This window comes from Octopus sinensis, linkage group LG8 (assembly GCF_006345805.1).
Source record: "Octopus sinensis linkage group LG8, ASM634580v1, whole genome shotgun sequence".
Classification (NCBI taxonomy): Eukaryota; Metazoa; Mollusca; class Cephalopoda; order Octopoda; family Octopodidae; genus Octopus; species Octopus sinensis.
In genome coordinates, this window is record NC_043004.1 from 74,344,450 (window position 1) to 74,362,409 (window position 17,960).

The 17,960-nt window shown below is 38.4% G+C and overlaps 1 protein-coding gene and 1 long non-coding RNA gene across 2 annotated transcripts in view; one reads left to right on the top strand and one right to left on the bottom strand.

The window, feature by feature from the left end:
• The window catches only part of LOC115215054 (28S ribosomal protein S9, mitochondrial-like), a 72,633-nt gene extending 71,864 nt beyond the window's left edge, over positions 1-769 (bottom strand). Inside the window, exon 1 of the mRNA XM_029784195.2 lies at positions 630-769. The gene's annotated coding sequence lies outside the window, so the exon portion shown is untranslated. The remainder of the gene's footprint in view (positions 1-629) is intronic.
• The window catches only part of LOC118764587, a 130,511-nt gene that overhangs the window by 93,598 nt on the left and 18,953 nt on the right, over positions 1-17,960 (top strand). The gene's annotated exons all lie outside the window — the stretch shown is intronic.

The following is a 17,960-nucleotide window of genomic DNA, read 5'->3' on the forward strand; positions in this document are numbered from 1 at the left end:
AATGTAAACAAAGTCACGTGTGTACTTATACCGAAGGATCGTATAGAAACTATTATTTCACTTCAATGGTGTTGGGTAATGTATTGGTATTGATATTAATAACTTCACCACACACACATTCAACTCCATAATAATAATAACAACAACATATTAAAGATGGTGCTATGGCCTTTTCTTTGATAATATCTTTCTTGCTTATTTAATTTCAGTTCAATGCACACTTGCCTTGAACCAACCATTTCTCTTTGTGTGTGTGTTTAGAACAAGTAGTTTTTTTAGTTTTTTCCGGCCCGGGTCAAACACTATAGTTTAAAGGCCATGGACTGAAAATGCGAGTTTAACCTTCTGGATTAGGACAGAGGAGAGAGAATGAATCTTCGTATATTCACAGACAGGCGGCATGGAATTATAGATGTGAAGGTGTGACGTTCATACATTTCTCAGTGCCATCAACGGCTTAATTAATGTTAATGCTAATTAACTACAATCGAGCATCGAAGCAAAGTCGCCTAATTATGATCTCCAAGACCTTAGTCGGGGAACTAAAACTGTAAATAGCATCGCTGTCAGAAATATGTAAACCATAATTGATTCGGGATCATACAGTAAAAAGCATTAAAGAAATATACCTTTACGGAATGAAGGGTCCATCGTTGACTGGTGGGTGTGAAGAGACGGCGACATAAAATATTTACACCACAAACCATCGGCATGGTTGTTGACAGGCATAACCGGTGTTTACTAAAGAACAGTCCCCCTTGTAATAAAACTCCTAATTAAATATAAGCGTACGACATGTAATTCTGTGGTGGGAGGGGTTAGTCGCCTGCATCGAACCCAGTGCTCAACTAGTACTTAGGGATCATATAAGGCGGCAAGCTGGCAGAATCGTTAGCACGCCGGGTAAAATGCATAGCAGTATTTCGTCTGCTGTTACGTTCTGAGTTGAAATTCCGCCAAGGTCGACTTTGCCTTTCATCCCTTCGGGGTCGATTAAATAAGTACCAGTTACGCACTGGAGTCGATATAATCGACTTAATCCGTTTGCCTGTCCTTGTTTGTCCCCTCTGTGTTTAGCCCTTTGTGAGTAGTAAAGAAATAGGTATTTCGTCTGTCTTTACGTTCTGACTTCAAATTCCGCCGAGGTCGACTTTGCCTTTCATCCTTTCGGAGTCAATTAAATAAGTACCAGTTACGCACTGGAGTCGATATAATCGACTTAATCCGTTTGCCTGTCCTTGTTTGTCCCCTCTGTGTTTAGCCCTTTGTGAGTAGTAAAGAAATAGGTATTTCGTCTGTCTTTACGTTCTGACTTCAAATTCCGCCGAGGTCGACTTTGCCTTTCATCCTTTCGGAGTCAATTAAATAAGTACCAGTTACGCACTGGAGTCGATATAATCGACTTAATCCGTTTGCCTGTCCTTGTTTGTCCCCTCTGTGTTTAGCCCTTTGTGAGTAGTAAAGAAATAGGTATTTCGTCTGTCTTTACGTTCTGACTTCAAATTCCGCCGAGGTCGACTTTGCCTTTCATCCTTTCGGAGTCAATTAAATAAGTACCAGTTACGCACTGGAGTCGATATAATCGACTTAATCCGTTTGCCTGTCCTTGTTTGTCCCCTCTGTGTTTAGCCCTTTGTGAGTAGTAAAGAAATAGGTATTTCGTCTGTCTTTACGTTCTGACTTCAAATTCCGCCGAGGTCGACTTTGCCTTTCATCCTTTCGGAGTCAATTAAATAAGTACCAGTTACGCACTGGAGTCGATATAATCGACTTAATCCGTTTGCCTGTCCTTGTTTGTCCCCTCTGTGTTTAGCCCTTTGTGAGTAGTAAAGAAATAGGTATTTCGTCTGTCTTTACGTTCTGACTTCAAATTCCGCCGAGGTCGACTTTGCCTTTCATCCTTTCGGAGTCAATTAAATAAGTACCAGTTACGCACTGGAGTCGATATAATCGACTTAATCCGTTTGTTTGTCCTTGTTTGTCCCCTCTGTGTTTAGCCCTTTGTGGGTAATAAAGAAAAAGTACTTATGGATCTTGCTAAAATTTTTCCAACGACTTGAAGTAATTCAAATCTCACCAAATTATTTTCAAACAAATGTAGTTTTTGAATGCTAGTGACGAAAATCAGGTACTTATTTTTTTCTAGGAACTTAATAATAAAGAAATTGCATCAGTGTAGAAAGTTTGAAAAAACTAAAAGCTGGAGAAAATTTGAAATACTTTAAAATTGTTGGAAGGATTTTAACAAGATTCGTACTTATTTTATCGATCCCGACAAGGTTTGAACTCTGAATGTAAAGAGCCTGAAGCTTCTTGTCCGCCAACAAGGTTAATCGATGTTATTTTTGCTGAGTGAGTTCTGCTCAAGAAGATCTATAGCACCAAACTAACTGATCGAATGTCTGTTTATGACCCTCAAATACACCAACTCCTTGCCATGTCGATCAACACATCATTCTTTTCTTCGTGTTTTCCTAGAATAGTATATCTCGCACTACATAACCTAATGAGCCCCTTTTTAAGACGGTAGGGGGAAATTGAACTGCTATTTCTAGCATGTCAATCAACCTCGTAAATGCTTCCTTCTAGATCTGCATAGTTTTATTTAATTCTCTTCAGTTCCACCAAAGTCAGCCTTTTCCTTTATTTTTTCAAAACTTCATTAAGTTTATTGGAGTTATCTCCCTTACATGGTTTTTTTCCCTCTTTTTCAGAAATTTAACCCCCGCCTTCGAAGGATTCTGTCTACAATTGTATGGATAAGTTCATTTAATCTTGGTTTTTGTCAATTCACTATATTAGATACGTGAGGTCCCAGTGTATAGCAGAATTGACTTCCACAATATATTCGTCTCTTTTTTTCTGAAGGGTAAAAGTTAGTGTGAAGGACATTTGACTGCTATTACTTGCATGTCAGTGACACAGATTTCAGTACTGTTGTTGTTGCTGCTTAGATTTTACTCAGTCCTGACCAAACAGACGTATAACGAAAGGAATTCTAGCCATGACCATCCCGTCCTTTTGTATATTTAAAACAATATTATGAAAGTCTCTTGTCACTGAAATGGTGTCTAAAGCAAATATTATGAAAAATATCCCTTTTTAGGACCGTGGGATATGAATTGAGTGAGCTTGTGGGTGCTATTTCTAACATGTTGAATGACCGCGTAGTTTCCATTGTTAGGCCATACACTAATTTGCTGCTGCTGCTGCTTAACCCTGCTAGAGAAAATTTAGGATCAAAGACGTTCCAGCCCTGACTATCCCTTACATCTCTGAAGAAGGACGACATTATCCCAAGTTTATCCTTCTTCCCTTTTTTTTTAAGATGTTGGATGTGATTTAAGGGAGATTTAGCTGCTATTTCATTCATCTGAGATCGACAAATGAAGCATTAATAATATTCGGCGACCAATGCGGTGCGGCACCTCACCTTCAAAAATGCATTTCTTTTTGAAGAAATTTCTTTGAATTCGTACGTTTTAGATGTTGGAGATTACGATATGTGAAAAAATAATTTTTTTTCAAAATGTAACCCACCCACCCCAATTCCACTTTTGAATTTCAAACTTTTTCGAAATGTTTTTTTTTTTTATTTAATCAACATGGCAAAATGCGGGGATTTTAACAATATCAAAACAACAATTTCTACAGTTTAGCCAAATGAACATAGAAAGGGATCTTTTTCCTTTGAACGGCAGATCGAGAAATTAATTTTTTGTAATTAAACACTGTCAAACTTCGGACACAGCTAGAATGTGTCATATAAAATATCTTTTACTCTTAGCGCTTTTGAGAAAAGTTTCTATTTACGAAGTTGTTTCGTGTTAAAGTTGTCGTATTTCGGTAATTTCAACCAATCAATGACGTGTATTCAGCCGAATAAAATTACTGCAGTTGGACACTTTCTACCAGTGTCCGAAGTTTGAAAGTGTTTAGTTACAAAAAATTTAATTTCTGGATCTGCCGTTCAAAAGGGAAAAGGCCCCATAGAAAATGTACTTTACATACCTGCTTTAATGAAATTCCTACACTTCAATATATTTCAATACATTCAAAATTGATGGTGGGGGGTAACATTTTGATTTTTTTTTTTTTTTTTGCATATTCGTAATCTCCGACATGTAAGGAATCCGAAGAATTTTTGTTTCTTGGATGCATTTTTGAAGGTGAGGTGCGAAACTGCATTAACCCCAAATATTCAGAGGTCAATTCAATTTTTTTTCACCCCCTATAATTTCTTTTATTTATTTCTTCACAGTGTTTACCGTTTTACAAAATTAAATTAGAAAACTGGACAAAACAGAGAACACAGCTGAAAAAAATTAAAAACAAAAAGAGAGAAAGAAAAAAGAAAAAAATTCAATTGTTTTTTGTTTTTCATGAATTTTCTTTAATTAAATAAGAATTCAGTTTTCTCCCTTTCATTAAATCTTTAAACGGCAACGGACAATATTTTACTTGTTTCGGCCATTAGAGTGCGGCCATGCTGGGGCACCTCCTCGAAGAATTTTTAGTCGTATAAATCGCCCCCCCCTTCTTCTTCTTCTTCTTCTTCTTCTTCTTCTTCTTCTTCTTCTTCTTCTTCTTCTTCTTCTTCTTCTTCTTTTGTTTGTTTTTGCTTGGTTCTTTATTCTATCGGTCTCTTTTACCGAATCGATAATTTACTGCGAGGTAAACACACCAACATCGGTCGTCAAGCTGTGATGGGGAACAAACGCATACACACATAAATATAGATACAGTGTGATGCAAAAGTAGGTGTACAGTTAGGAAAAAAGAAAACACGTACAATACACGTCTATTTTTAGCAAAAATAATTAAAAGTTTCGATAAAATTATTATTATAGTTATGAAAAATGTATTATTATGATTGATGACACTGAAAATATCAAAAATGAGGCCAACTAATTAAATGTGTTAATAATTTTAATGAATTAAATTATTACAACATTGATGTGATACATACTGTGTACCTACTTTTGTACACACACACACCCCACGCCTCGTATATAAATATACATCTATACACGATGTGCTTCTTCCAGTTTCCGTTTACCAAATCCACTCACATGCCTCAGATGCCATCCTGTGGGACTCAACCACGAACACAAACTGCAAAGCTTCTTTATTTCAGAGGCAGGAAAACTGGTGAAATCTTGCAATGGCTGTCCTTATCACGTGGGGGTGGAAAAAGGATATTGAATTTTGGTGGGGGATGTCTATAAGCAGCTGAAATCTCAGCAAAAAAGAACATTCTTTCAGAATCAACAGCAACAGCAGAGGGGATTGGCTGGAATCGATCCTTGCCTGGTTAGACAGGGTGGCTCCAAGGACTGCTTTGTGTTCCAGTGTCTGCTTTGGCGTGGTTCCCATGTCTGGATACCCTACCTAACACCAATCCTTTCGCAGTATGTTCTGTGTGCGTTTTGTTTGTTTGTTTCATGCAGCCAGCACTAACGAGGTTGCCATGAATTTTGCAAGACAATAAATTCTAAGGGGAGGGGGAGGACAACTTTAGCCGAAGAAACGAGGAATTAAATAGGGTAAAGTATGAGAGAAAATGAGACCGAGAAGAACAGGTTTCTTGCTGTAGAGGGGCTACATATATATTCACATGGAACAAGTTTACTAAAAACGAAAGGAGAAAACACGGCTTTCATTTTATGTGGAGTACAGGGCTTCGAGAAATAGGTATTCCAAATTTAGAGGAGAATCAGCTGTGGTACTTCAGGTACACCAAAAAAAAAAAGCTAATTAGAAGTGAACGAGTTATATAAGTCAATCTGATAACCAGGTGCACGCGCGCGCGCGCGTGTGTGTGTGTAGGAGGGTTAGGGTTAGATATCTTCTCTGAAACCAAAGCGACTGAATAGGCAACTGAAGGATAGGGAGAAGTATTTCTTAATACGGACACACCAAGAGATCGAAAACAAGACCAAAGTCTCTCGCGAAAGGGAAAGAGCAGAGTGAGAGAGAGAGAGAGAGAGGAGAGAGAGAGAAGAAAACTGTGGGAAGTATAAAAACCAAAATGCCCATAGCTTTCTAGAAAATCACAAAGGGAACAGCCACAATACAATATAAAATAGGACCATTGTTCCAAGAGAATGACTCACTGACTGCGGACCCAGGAAGGATAAGTGAACAAGTGTCTTCACTCCCCACCCCACTGGATACAAGCAGATAAAAAAACGGTTGAATTCTTTAATATTGCAGCTCTAAAAGGGACGTGTATGAGCGGCCATAGATGAAATGAGCTGATGCTCCGCAATTGGCCCTGGTGGCTTCCCGGTTATTCTCCTGAAATCATGTAAGCAAGCTTTAGCGAAACCACTTCAGATAGTTTTCCAACGTTTCCTTGCAAGTGGTAAACTTCCTAAAAAAAATCTGAGAGAAGGCATTATATGTTATATCCACAAAGGTGGAAGCAGAGTAGTGGCCAAAAATCACAGGCCAATCTCTCTGACTTCACATATCAGTAAAGTCATGGAGCGAATCATCAGAAAGAAATTGGTAATGTTCCAAGAAGAAAATAACTCACTGAACAATACACAGCATGCCTCACACAATTCCTACAACACCATGACTGGGTTTTGAAACAGCTGTTAAGCCATTCAGATGTCAGCGTGATATACCTTGACTTTGCAGGGGCATTTGATAAGGTGGATCATGGCATGATATATCATAAGCTACGTGACCTTGGCATTGCTGGTAAACTAGGAGAATGGATACATGACTTCCTTAAAGACAGAACTCAGGTAGTTGCAGCCAATGGTGCCCTTTCTGAGGAAACTCAAATCCTAAGTGAACTGTTCTGGAGGCCATTGCTGTTCATAATAGCCTTCTTAATCATGCCCACCGGTCACTCGGACAGCCACTGTCACCAGCTATAGCGATGATACAAAATTATCACAGACAATAAAAAATCAAGATGACGTCACAAGCTTACAGCAGGACCTGAATTCGATATAGAAGTGGGCTGAAATAAATAACATGCAGTTTAATGCTGGAAAATTTCAAGCACAATACTATCAACTCACGAATGCACTACAGCCTGCATACACAGGTCCCGAAGGCACTACAATCTTAGAGACACAAACAGTAAAAGATTTGGGGATCAGTATGCGCAATGACGCATCATTTTATATGCACATTACCAAGATGGCAGCAATATGCAGACAACTGGCAGTATGGATACTGAGGTCTTCCAAAGCAAGATCCAGAAATTATGTTGACCCAGTGGAGAACTTTTGTTCTTAGCCACCTGGACTACTGCCCCCAGTTATGGTCCCCACACAGTGCCAAACTAACAGCGGGCTTGAGGCAGTCCAAGACTACTACACTAAAAAAGACTGAAACACTGCAGAGGATGAAGTACAGGGATAGGCTGAGCAAACTGCAACTTTACTCCCTGGAGCGAAAGCGCGACAGATATGTGATAATCTACGTATGGAAAACACTAGAAGGGTTAGTACCTAATTTCAGCATTGAGAGTTATACAAATGCCAGAAAATGCCAGATAAAAAAGAAATCGCCAACGGCGATTGTATGTATGTATGTATGTATGTATGTATGTATGTATGTATGTATGTATGTATGTATGTATGTATGTATGTATGTATGTATGTATGTATGTTTTATATAGTTACACATTACAAACATCTTAAAATTGTTTGTCACAAGTAATCATGTATATAAATATATATATATATATGTATGTATGTATATATATTTTCTTCTCTAGTTTCAGCTTAGAGCTGTGGCCATGCTGATGCACCGCCGTTTTGCTACACTGTTATTACTAAGAGCCTCCTCTCATATGTGGCACTTGGTGAAGAATGGAGTTTGATATAGCTACCCTCATTTGCACCTCTTGCGGTGAGGGAGGTTCATCTGGGACTCTCGATAGGAAGAGGACCAGCTTTGATTTAAAAACCGCTACATCTACTTTGTGCAAGTTCCTCAGACTCTTTGGGAGAATATTAAAAAGCTGTGGACTCTTGAAACTTCAGCTGTTGCAGTAACTGGTCCTGAAGCATGATGGCATTGCTTTGTCACTATGCAGTGTCATCCCGTTCTGGCATTGGTGTAGCTTTCAATGCCCAAATTTGGCACACTTCCTTCCAGGATCTTCCAGATATATATTACTGCATACCTCTCCCGTCTTCTCTCCAGGGTGTAGAGTCTTAACTGTTTCAACCTTTCCCAGTAGCTGAGCTGTTGCAATCTTCTTTGGGAATCTTCTCTGGATTGCTTCAAGGTCCGCTGCTAATTTCACACTGGTGGGTGACCATAGCTGTGAGCAGTAATCCAGGTGGCTGAGGACGAATGTCCGCCAGAGGACCATCATGGTTTCCTTACCTCTGGTTCTGAATGTTCTTAGGATCCATTCAGCCAATCGTCTGCACTTTGTAGCCATCCTAGTAATGTGCACTTGGAAAGAGGTATCATCACTCATGTCGATACCCAGGTCCTTCACTGATTTAAGCTCTGGGATTGAAATTCCTTGTGGACCGGTGTACCCTGTAAGTTTCATATTCAGTTTTGGATACTGGAGGCGCAAGACTTGGAGTTTTTAGCATTAAACTGCATATTATTTTCCTCAGCCCATTTGTAAATTGAGTCCTACTCCTGCTGCAGTTGTGCAACATCGCTGGGGTTCTGTATTTTCTGCGAGACTTTCGTATCATAGTATGCAAGGGTGGCTATTTGGGCATTTGTGGGAATATCTGAGAGGGCCAGTATAAAAAGCAGTGGTCCCTAGACAGTGCCCTGTGGAACACCACACTATATGTGTGTTCATATAGGTGGCTCCATTAGCTACTACTGCCTGACTCCTATCTTTCAGGAAGTCATGTAACCACTCCTCAAGTTTTCCAGCTATCCCAAGGTTACGCAGTTTGTGGCATATCATACCATGATCCACCTTGTCAAAAGCTTTTGCAAAATCAAAGTATATTACATCCACATTTGATTTGTTGAGTAACTGCCTCAATACCCAGTCATAATGTTGTAAGAGCTGGGTCAGGCAGCTCCTGCCTGGTCGAAAACTATGCTGGATATCACTCAGCAAGTTATTTTCTTCAAGGAATGCAACTAGTTTCCCTCTGACTATCCGTTTCATGACTTTGCTGATGTGTGAAGTCAGAGAGATAGGCCTATAGTTTTTGGCATCTGCTCTACTTACCCCTTTATGTATTGGGCATATATTCCCTCCTTCAGCTTGCTTGGCAGTTTGCCATTTGTAAGAAAGCTCTGGAAGAGAATCTGGAGGGGCTTTGCCAAGGCATGCTTACACGATTTGAGGAAGATTGCTAGGAAACCATCAGGACCAGCAGTTGAGTTTGTGTCCACTTCATCTATGGCTATTAGTATATCTTCTTCGCTAATATCAATGTATTCCATTGTAACTGCCTCGCTGATTATAGGTGAGGCGGCAAAGAAGTCCACTGGTTCGTTCACTTGTCTGTGTTCCAACGGGGTGGTAAAGACACTTTTGAACTGGTCATTCAGTATCTCACTGATCTTAGTTGGACTGTCTGTGAGGGAGCCATCCTTTTGGAGGAGGGGTCCTATCTTGTAGTGTACTGAGGCTGTTTCTTTCGCGTAATGAAAGAAGGCCTTTGGGTTTGACTTAATGTTTTTATAACCCAGGCTTCTTTGTCTGCTTTCTCCCTCACATAGGATTGTTGCAGCCTTTTTTCGATCTCCATCAGTGTTGTTTTTAGGCGTGATGTTTTGCTACTTTTGGGATGTTGGTTGAGTCGATTTGCAACCTTCGTCCGTCGTCTCATGAGGATCTTCCTCTCCCTTGGAATCTTGCTCCTATTTGTTTTGGCCTTGTGCTCCGGGACATATTTCTGGCATATGGCTTGCACAAGACATGAAACATTCTAGTTCATGTCAATATCTGGTGTGGAGAGATATTTGGGCAGTCCTCTCTGGGGATCTCTCTTTGGATCGATTTCAATCTGCTTTGTGGAGTTCGGATTGGGGAGATTTCTGGTGCTTTCTTTAGGCTGTATGTCTCTGGTTATGTCAATAAGTCTATTGACATGGCCAGTTCTTTTCTATGTCGTCCTCATACCTAGTTCAGCAGTTACAACTTTAGCAGTGGAAAAGATTATGTTATTTAAGGTTGTTATTTCATTCCGTTATTTCTTGAGATCTGTTTCAGAGCAACATTATATATAATGATTACGTTTTATTTTTTTATGCTCTTTGAGAGCTTTGGTAACGTTCCTCCATTGATCATGCCAGTAAACTCAGTCTTTCTTTCTCTCTAATAATATCTTCTTTTGCTTCTACGACCTTCTCTTTATTTTTCACCTCAAATTCTGTGTCATATCTATTCTGGTGTTCTTGAGGTAGGTATACTTTCTCTTCTTTATCACATACTCGTTCTTCGCTATTCTTTCTTCTGCTTCTTCGTTGGGATGTACTGCTCGTACAATGGTTCTCTGTATCTGTTAACTATTTCATCTGCATCGTTGCTGTTTCATTTGGCCTGTCATGAGATATTTGTGTCCTAATTTGACTAATTTCAGCGTCAGTTAACATTTTATTCTTAGTTATGTCTCTACGTACATTCCTTAATTTATTTGCGCCTATATATCTGCATACTTCGTTGCCTACTATGTTTCTACGTGAAGTATATGTTTGTACAATGCGGTTATTCTTTGGGTTTGGTTGGTCTGTGTAGAAAACTTTCAACACATCTCTATAATCCTCTGTAGTCCATTTTATGCGTTTTGCTACATGTGATGTTTTTGGCGGGGACTCTACAGGGTTGGGGCTAGTGTTATATTGGCTCTGGTTACACAGGAGATCGTTAAATATATATATATATATGTATATATGTATAAAAGTAAATAAATGGTACAACGAAGTACCGATATTTACTGGAAAATAGCGATCGTAATATAGTATAGCTTCACTGCATATATACTAGCAAAGACGTGTGTGTGCAACAAACATGAAAGAATTGTCTTACCTCTAGGAAGAACATCTGAAAATTGAAAAACCTAGAAACTGATAATGCAGGACCGGTTTCAGACTCTTCAAATACGTTTGACAACGTAGATTTGATTGTCCTCATCAGCTGCATGTACCTAAACAAAATTTCAACTGTTGCCACATCTATGCCAGTACACTCGTCTGAACGCCAAACGTTAACAGAACGAGAACAGTGAAGAAGTTTCAATGAAAATAGTAATGCAATACGTAAGTATTGCTTTCCAGTAAAGGATAGCCCCAAGGGTAAAATTATACATATAAAAGTAAATAAAGGGTACAACGAAGTACCGATATTTACTGGAAAATAGCGATCGTAATAAATACGACGCTATAGTATAGCTTCACTGCATATATACTAGCAAAGACGTGTGTGTACAACAAACATGAAAAAATTTGTTTTACCTCTAGAAAGAACATCTGAAAAATTAAAACCTAGAAACGATAATGCAGGACTGGTTTCAGACTCTTCAAATACGTTTGACAACGTAGATTTGATTTGTCCTCATCAGCTGCATATACCTAGACAAAATTTCAAATGTTGCCTCATCTATGCCAGTACACTCGTCTGAACGCCAAAACGTTAACAGAACGAGAGTATTGCAATACATTTGCATTGTGAAACTTCTTCACTGTTCTCGTTCTGTTAACCTTTTGGCGTTCAGACGAGTGTACTGGCATAGATGTGGCAACATTTGAAATTTTGTCTAGGTACATGCAGCTGATGAGGACAAATCAAATCTACGTTGTCAAACGTATTTGAAGAGTCTGAAACGGTCCTGCATTATCAGTTCTAGGTTTTTAATTTTCAGATGTTCTTCCTAGAGGTAAGACAAATTTTTTCATGTTTGTTGCACACACACGTCTTTACTAGTATATGCAGTGAAGCTATACTATAGCGTCGTATTTATTACGATCGCTATTTTCCAGTAAATATCGGTACTTCGTTGTACCATTTATTTACTTTTATATGTATAATTTTACCCTTACGGGCTATCCTTTACTGGTAAGGCAATATTTCGTATTGCTTACTATTTTGCTATATATATATATATATATATATATATATATATATATATATATATGGTGTGTGGTGTGTGTGTGTGTGTGTGTGTGTGTGTGTGTGTGTGTGTGTGTGTGTGGAGGCGCAATAGCCTAGTGGTTAGGGCAGCGGACTCGCGGTCGCAGGATCGCGGTTTCGATTCCCAGACCGGGCGTTGTAAGTGTTTATTGAGCGAAAACACCTAAACGCTCCGGCAGGGGGTGGTGATCCCTGCTGTACTCTTTCACCACTCTTTCTCTCACTCTTTCTTCTGTTGGCCTGCTCGCTTAGCCAGCGGGGTGGCGTTATTCGAAGGCTAAAACAATGCGAACGCATTGTGACCAGCGATGTGTAACAACATCTGATGGTCTGGTCGATCACATGATCACGTGATATATATATATATTATATATATATAATATATATATATAATATATATATACATGTATAATCTGCCCATGATTTAAGATCTCCTACTGGCATGTTTTTATTGATGAAATTCACCTCTTGTCTATATATCTACCCACTTTGTAATGATGGCAATGGATAATTATAAAAATGGACATTGTCATTTTAATTTTTAAAATTCCATATGTGGCTGAAGATTGCTCTGCATTTTAAAACTGATGTAATACTTACATTTTTTAATTAAATGAAGTAGCATGAAACGATTGTACTACACTACCTTTGGATATCCTGTTGCATATTTTGATTATAATACCCCATTTGATTTACATGGATAATACCATACCAACTTCTGGTGCCTTTAACTTAAGTACCATATTCATCTGAATCTCTCTCTCTCTCTCTCTCTCTCTCTCTCTCTCTATATTATATATTATCTGTCTGTCTGTCTCTATATGTGTATATATGTGTATATATGTGTATGTGTGTTGTGTGTGTGTGTGTGTCTATTGAGTGTTTGGTTCAGTAGCAAACTTTTGACCCCAATCTGACTGATTCTCCTCTGGGTGACGCGGTCCTTGTTGTCCCAATCGATGACCGATCTGGAATGAGTTTTGGCTTGTCATTAAAGCATGAAGTGATCTGTTTGTGCATGGTTGACTTATTGACACGACATCGCTTCCTTCTTCTTCGAATGGATATATTGTCATATATAGACTAATATATCGAAAATCGCCTCTATTCGTTTGGTAGCAGTTTTCCTGGCATAGCTGTTTAGTGATCGTTTGAACTAAGTAACTAATTTGTTCTTTTCATTCGTTTGTGGCATTCGATTTGATTTTGTTTGGTTCGGCGTCGCTCGAGTGACGCGCTATTCTTTTATTTCCTGTATGTGTCAGTTTGTGTTGTTATACATTGTTGTGCTGGTTATCAATATTAACATGTGCACATGGAGGCATGGGCAGCTGCATGTAAAGATACTTATTCAGTTTACGTACATACTGTGTAAATTGTTTTTTTCCAGTGTTCTTGTTGCTGGTTTCGACTTCTCGCGGTTGTCGTCATTGAGATATCGCGCATTTAAGAAAGAAACTACACTTTTATAACAAAAAGTCTTCCCGATTATTAGCTCCTATGCTTTAAGAGAACTTTTCCCGCGTATTCTGAAGTTTTCTTTCATTGCACCGACGTTATTGGACAAGTTTGTTTTGTAAAGAGAGTTTCTTAGTATACGTTAATGTTGTGTATTAACTGGCAGAAACGTTTGCATGCGGGCGAAATGCGTAGCAGTATTTCGTCTGCCGTTACGTTCTGGGTCAAATTCCGCTGAGGTCGACTTTGCCTTCATCCTTCAGGGGTCGATAAATTAAGTACAAGTTACACACTGGGGTCGATGTAATCAACTTAATCCGTTTGTCTGTCCTTGTTTGTCCACTCTGTGTTTAGCCCCTTGTGGGTAGTAAAGATATATTATTATATTTATTATATAGTATTATATTAATTAATTATTATTTATCATTGGTATCATATATTATTATTATTATTATTATTAGTATTATTATTATTATTATTATTATTTTATGAAAACTCAGCTTAGTTTCCTGGGTAAGATGGAAAGTGCCATCTGTCCACAGCCAGCAGACAAAGGAGACACTTTTTTACTGGTCTACGAAGAATTCTTGATGTTGCAAGCAATGCTGATTTGCACAGGACAAACTAGACTGTTAGAAAGGAATAAATTCCTAACATAGGGCTACAACGAGTAAACTTAGATGTCAAGAAGCCTCCTAAATATCCTAGTTGTCTCTAATAACATTGTTTTCTGAAGCTGTACTAAACTAGATTTTACGCCTATTTCCTCTATCCATCTGTTCAGACATCTAGGGACAGATCCCAATGCACCTATAACTACTGGGATACATTTTAGCCTCACTTTCAATAGCCTCTCTAATTCAGTGGTAAGAGCCTGGTATATTACTTTTTTTTTCTATACTTCTCATTTTGACCTTTTCACTATGAAGTCAATTATTTGGCATTTTCTATTCTCTTTATCTACCACTACTAAATCGGGGATTCTAGTTTGTATTGATCTGTCAGTTAATTCGATAAACAATTACATAAATATCAGGAAACTAACTTGAGGAATTGATCACCACTTTTGACCCAAATCATGCAAAATTCTAGCGGGGTTCATAATGCCTGCTCAAGTTTTTACCAAACTTGGTATGCTGACTCAGTGCAATGCAGAAATAGTATATCTGAATTTAAGCTTTCTAGGTGCAATTTCAGAGTTATCGGCTTTTTAAACTATAATCACAGGGTGGCACTAGATTCACACTTCAGTATTTCCATTGCCTAAATCCTTGTAAATATAAGGGAAATGTGGAATAAAAGTGTATCTCTACATTTTAAAGATTACTGTATTAAAAATTCTCTATGCAAATGTTCAGAGGCCACTACAAGTATTCGATAACATATAAAATTAAAAGCAATGCATATTTTTAACTTTATAGGTTTAATTTCAATTTTGAATAAGTGTATAAGAAAAAGAGTGCTGAATGTTAGCAAATTTTTAAACAAATAATTAATGTTTTGTCAGATAAAGTAAATCGAAGCTGAAGTTTCTCCTTCTTTTTACAAACATCATAAAGATCTTGAAGGCACTTAATTGCCCGTTCTGCATTCTGATTTGTTCTAGGAATTTCCAGTTTTGATAGTTCTCGACTCCAATAGATTTTTTTTACCCAGTTCAATGCATTCTACCACATAAATTCTGATAATCCTGTGCATTGAACATTTGGTCACTAAACCAAAAATCTGCCCAGCTATAAGAGATGAATCGACAAACATTGAGAAACAAAGCTCTTGTTTCTGTTAGAGAAATGCCAAAAGAGCTAGTATTGTTCGAGAATTCCATCTTTCATGTCATCTCGCCATCCTGCTGATTCAGTAATCTTTTCTTCACCATTGTTGAAATTAGCCTGGTGTTTCTCCTAATTACTTGGGAGATGACTTATTTTACCAAGTTTGTTATCCATTACAACACGAAGAACTCTATCAAATCCTTTTGAGCAAACAGTCTTTCCAACTGAGTGACAATGCCATTTCTTTTTCCAGTGGTCACACTCGTTGTATCAGCGGCAATCATCTTTATATAGTTTCATAAATTGTATTCATCTAAAACACTTGTTATTCCTTTCACAAGAGCATCGACTTTTCCCTTTGGTAATTGGAGTGCTTCTAACTTAATTTTATCTGTTCATTCTCTAAAACTAGCACTTGAATATACTTAGTCCTCAATACGTTTACCATTAAAATGCAATGACCACTTTTCTAAATATAGTGTTTTCTTCATTTTCTGTTATATTCACATTTGACAGAAGTTTTGATGGAAATATTCCACCAGTATTCCGTGGATTGGTGTTTATGAGTATTCCATAACAGAGGGATTTTCTAAGGTTTATTTCAGAACAGTCTTTTTTGCGAATGGCATTGTAAATAGATTTAGCAACAACATCGTATCGCATAGGGAGGTAGTACCGTGACGAAATTTAAGGACAGCTGCTAATCACATGCGTGATGTCTCCCACAGAAACCTGACATAAACACGCGGTTGCAACTTAGTATCACAAGAGCATCCACTGTCTCTCTTGTTCACCAGGTACTTTGTGGCAATCTCCTGTTCCCGGATTGCAAAGGCATAGCCTTCAAAGTGTGTGTCTGTATGCATATATACACAGTTGATAGATATATATGTGTGTGGGGGTCTATGCATGTGTGTGATTGAATATGTGTATGTATCAATGTATGTACCTATGTACATACATCTCTCTATATATAAACGGCAGTTTGTCTGTCTGTCATGTTGTACCCTTACCCTGACCACGGCTTTCAACCGATTCTGATGAAACTTGACACACACATAGCCCAATGTCATAATTCAAAACTAACGCAGCGAAAATTTTGAAAAGTTCCCCCAGTTCTGAAAAAAATCGATAAATTCGACATGGGGTCGAGAATCTAAGCTTTTTATATGCAACACATTTTCTGTTGTAGTTTTCGTAACTTGCAATCGATTTTCACCAAACTCATGGTGAAGCTTAATGTTACCCTAAGAAACTTAATTCTGACGTTAGTTTTCCATGCAATACCTTACCATCAGAAAAAATCGATAAAATCATGCCATTTTGGGAAATCGCGTTCAAATTCAAGATGACATATTTTCGACAATATCTTTCACAAATTGGCAGGAATTTTTTTTAAATTCACAGCGAGCATCATGTCTGCTCCAAGGAGCTATATGGCCCTTTTTATTCCAATAGGATACTTTATTACTGGAAAAATCGATTAATTAAATCATATGTGGCACACATAGCAAACCGATTTGTGTATTAAACACAAACCATAGACTGTCTAGGGGACGCAACTCGACCTTTTTAACTCTCTTACACTCTCAAATAAATATCAAACAGCTATCGATGATTCAACCCAACCAATTCCTATCAGGAAAAAATTACATTCGAGACTTTACCCCCAACATCTCCACTTCTGCTAATAGCTGCTGCAGCCGCAAGTTATTCGAATACATTTTTTGTTTAGACTTTCTTTATAACTACCACCCCAAACGTTTTACCTTAAATTTTTGACGTACCCTAAGGGCCCTCGGACGCTACTTGCAAACTATTGGTTTATTATAAGCCGCTTTTGTCGTGTGCACCAAAAAACCTTTTCCATTCGTTTGTTCAGTTTGGTCACTTTTCACTTTTCGTTGTTGTCACTCACATTGCTGCCCGCTTTTTTGCCGTTTTGGTACATTTTTATACATTTTGGGATACTTACCCCACGTGTTCCTTTTTATTACACTTTTGCCAAACTCATTGTTTCCACCAAAATACTTACTCCACGTGTTCCTTTATATTACACCTTTGCCAAACACATTGCTATCCACCAAAATGCCATCCAAGAAGAGAAGGACCCTCCTCAGCCCTCGGACGACCAAGGCATCGGCTACTAGGGCTTGAAGAGCACGCAAGACCCACGAGGAAACCGCCTTGCGCCTCTCGCAAAAAGCTTAAATCCCAAGGCCAAACGCTATAAGTTGCTGGGTTACATTTGGGCGAACAGTGCTTCGCCCACGGTCAACTCTACGTGGGCTGTTCACGCGTTGGGAGGCGCAATGATGTTTTAATGTTTTCGCCCAAAGGGACAGCTAGGAACATCGTATACACAGAAGTATTCGAGTGAAGAGAAGACATTGCAACCTACACATGCGCCTTCGTTCCCTAGAGGGAAAGGACTAGATCGGGATTAGTCGTTGCCTACTAGGGGCTCTTACATACCTGGGCAACGCTGGGCTATGCTGCTAGTATATACATAAATCGGATTTGCATGCTAGAAATAAGGGCCAAAACCACATTTGTCACATATGCACACAGGGTGAAAGCGAGGAAATGAGAAAATTAGACCAACTTAACATTTTACAATTTAAAAATTGCAAAAG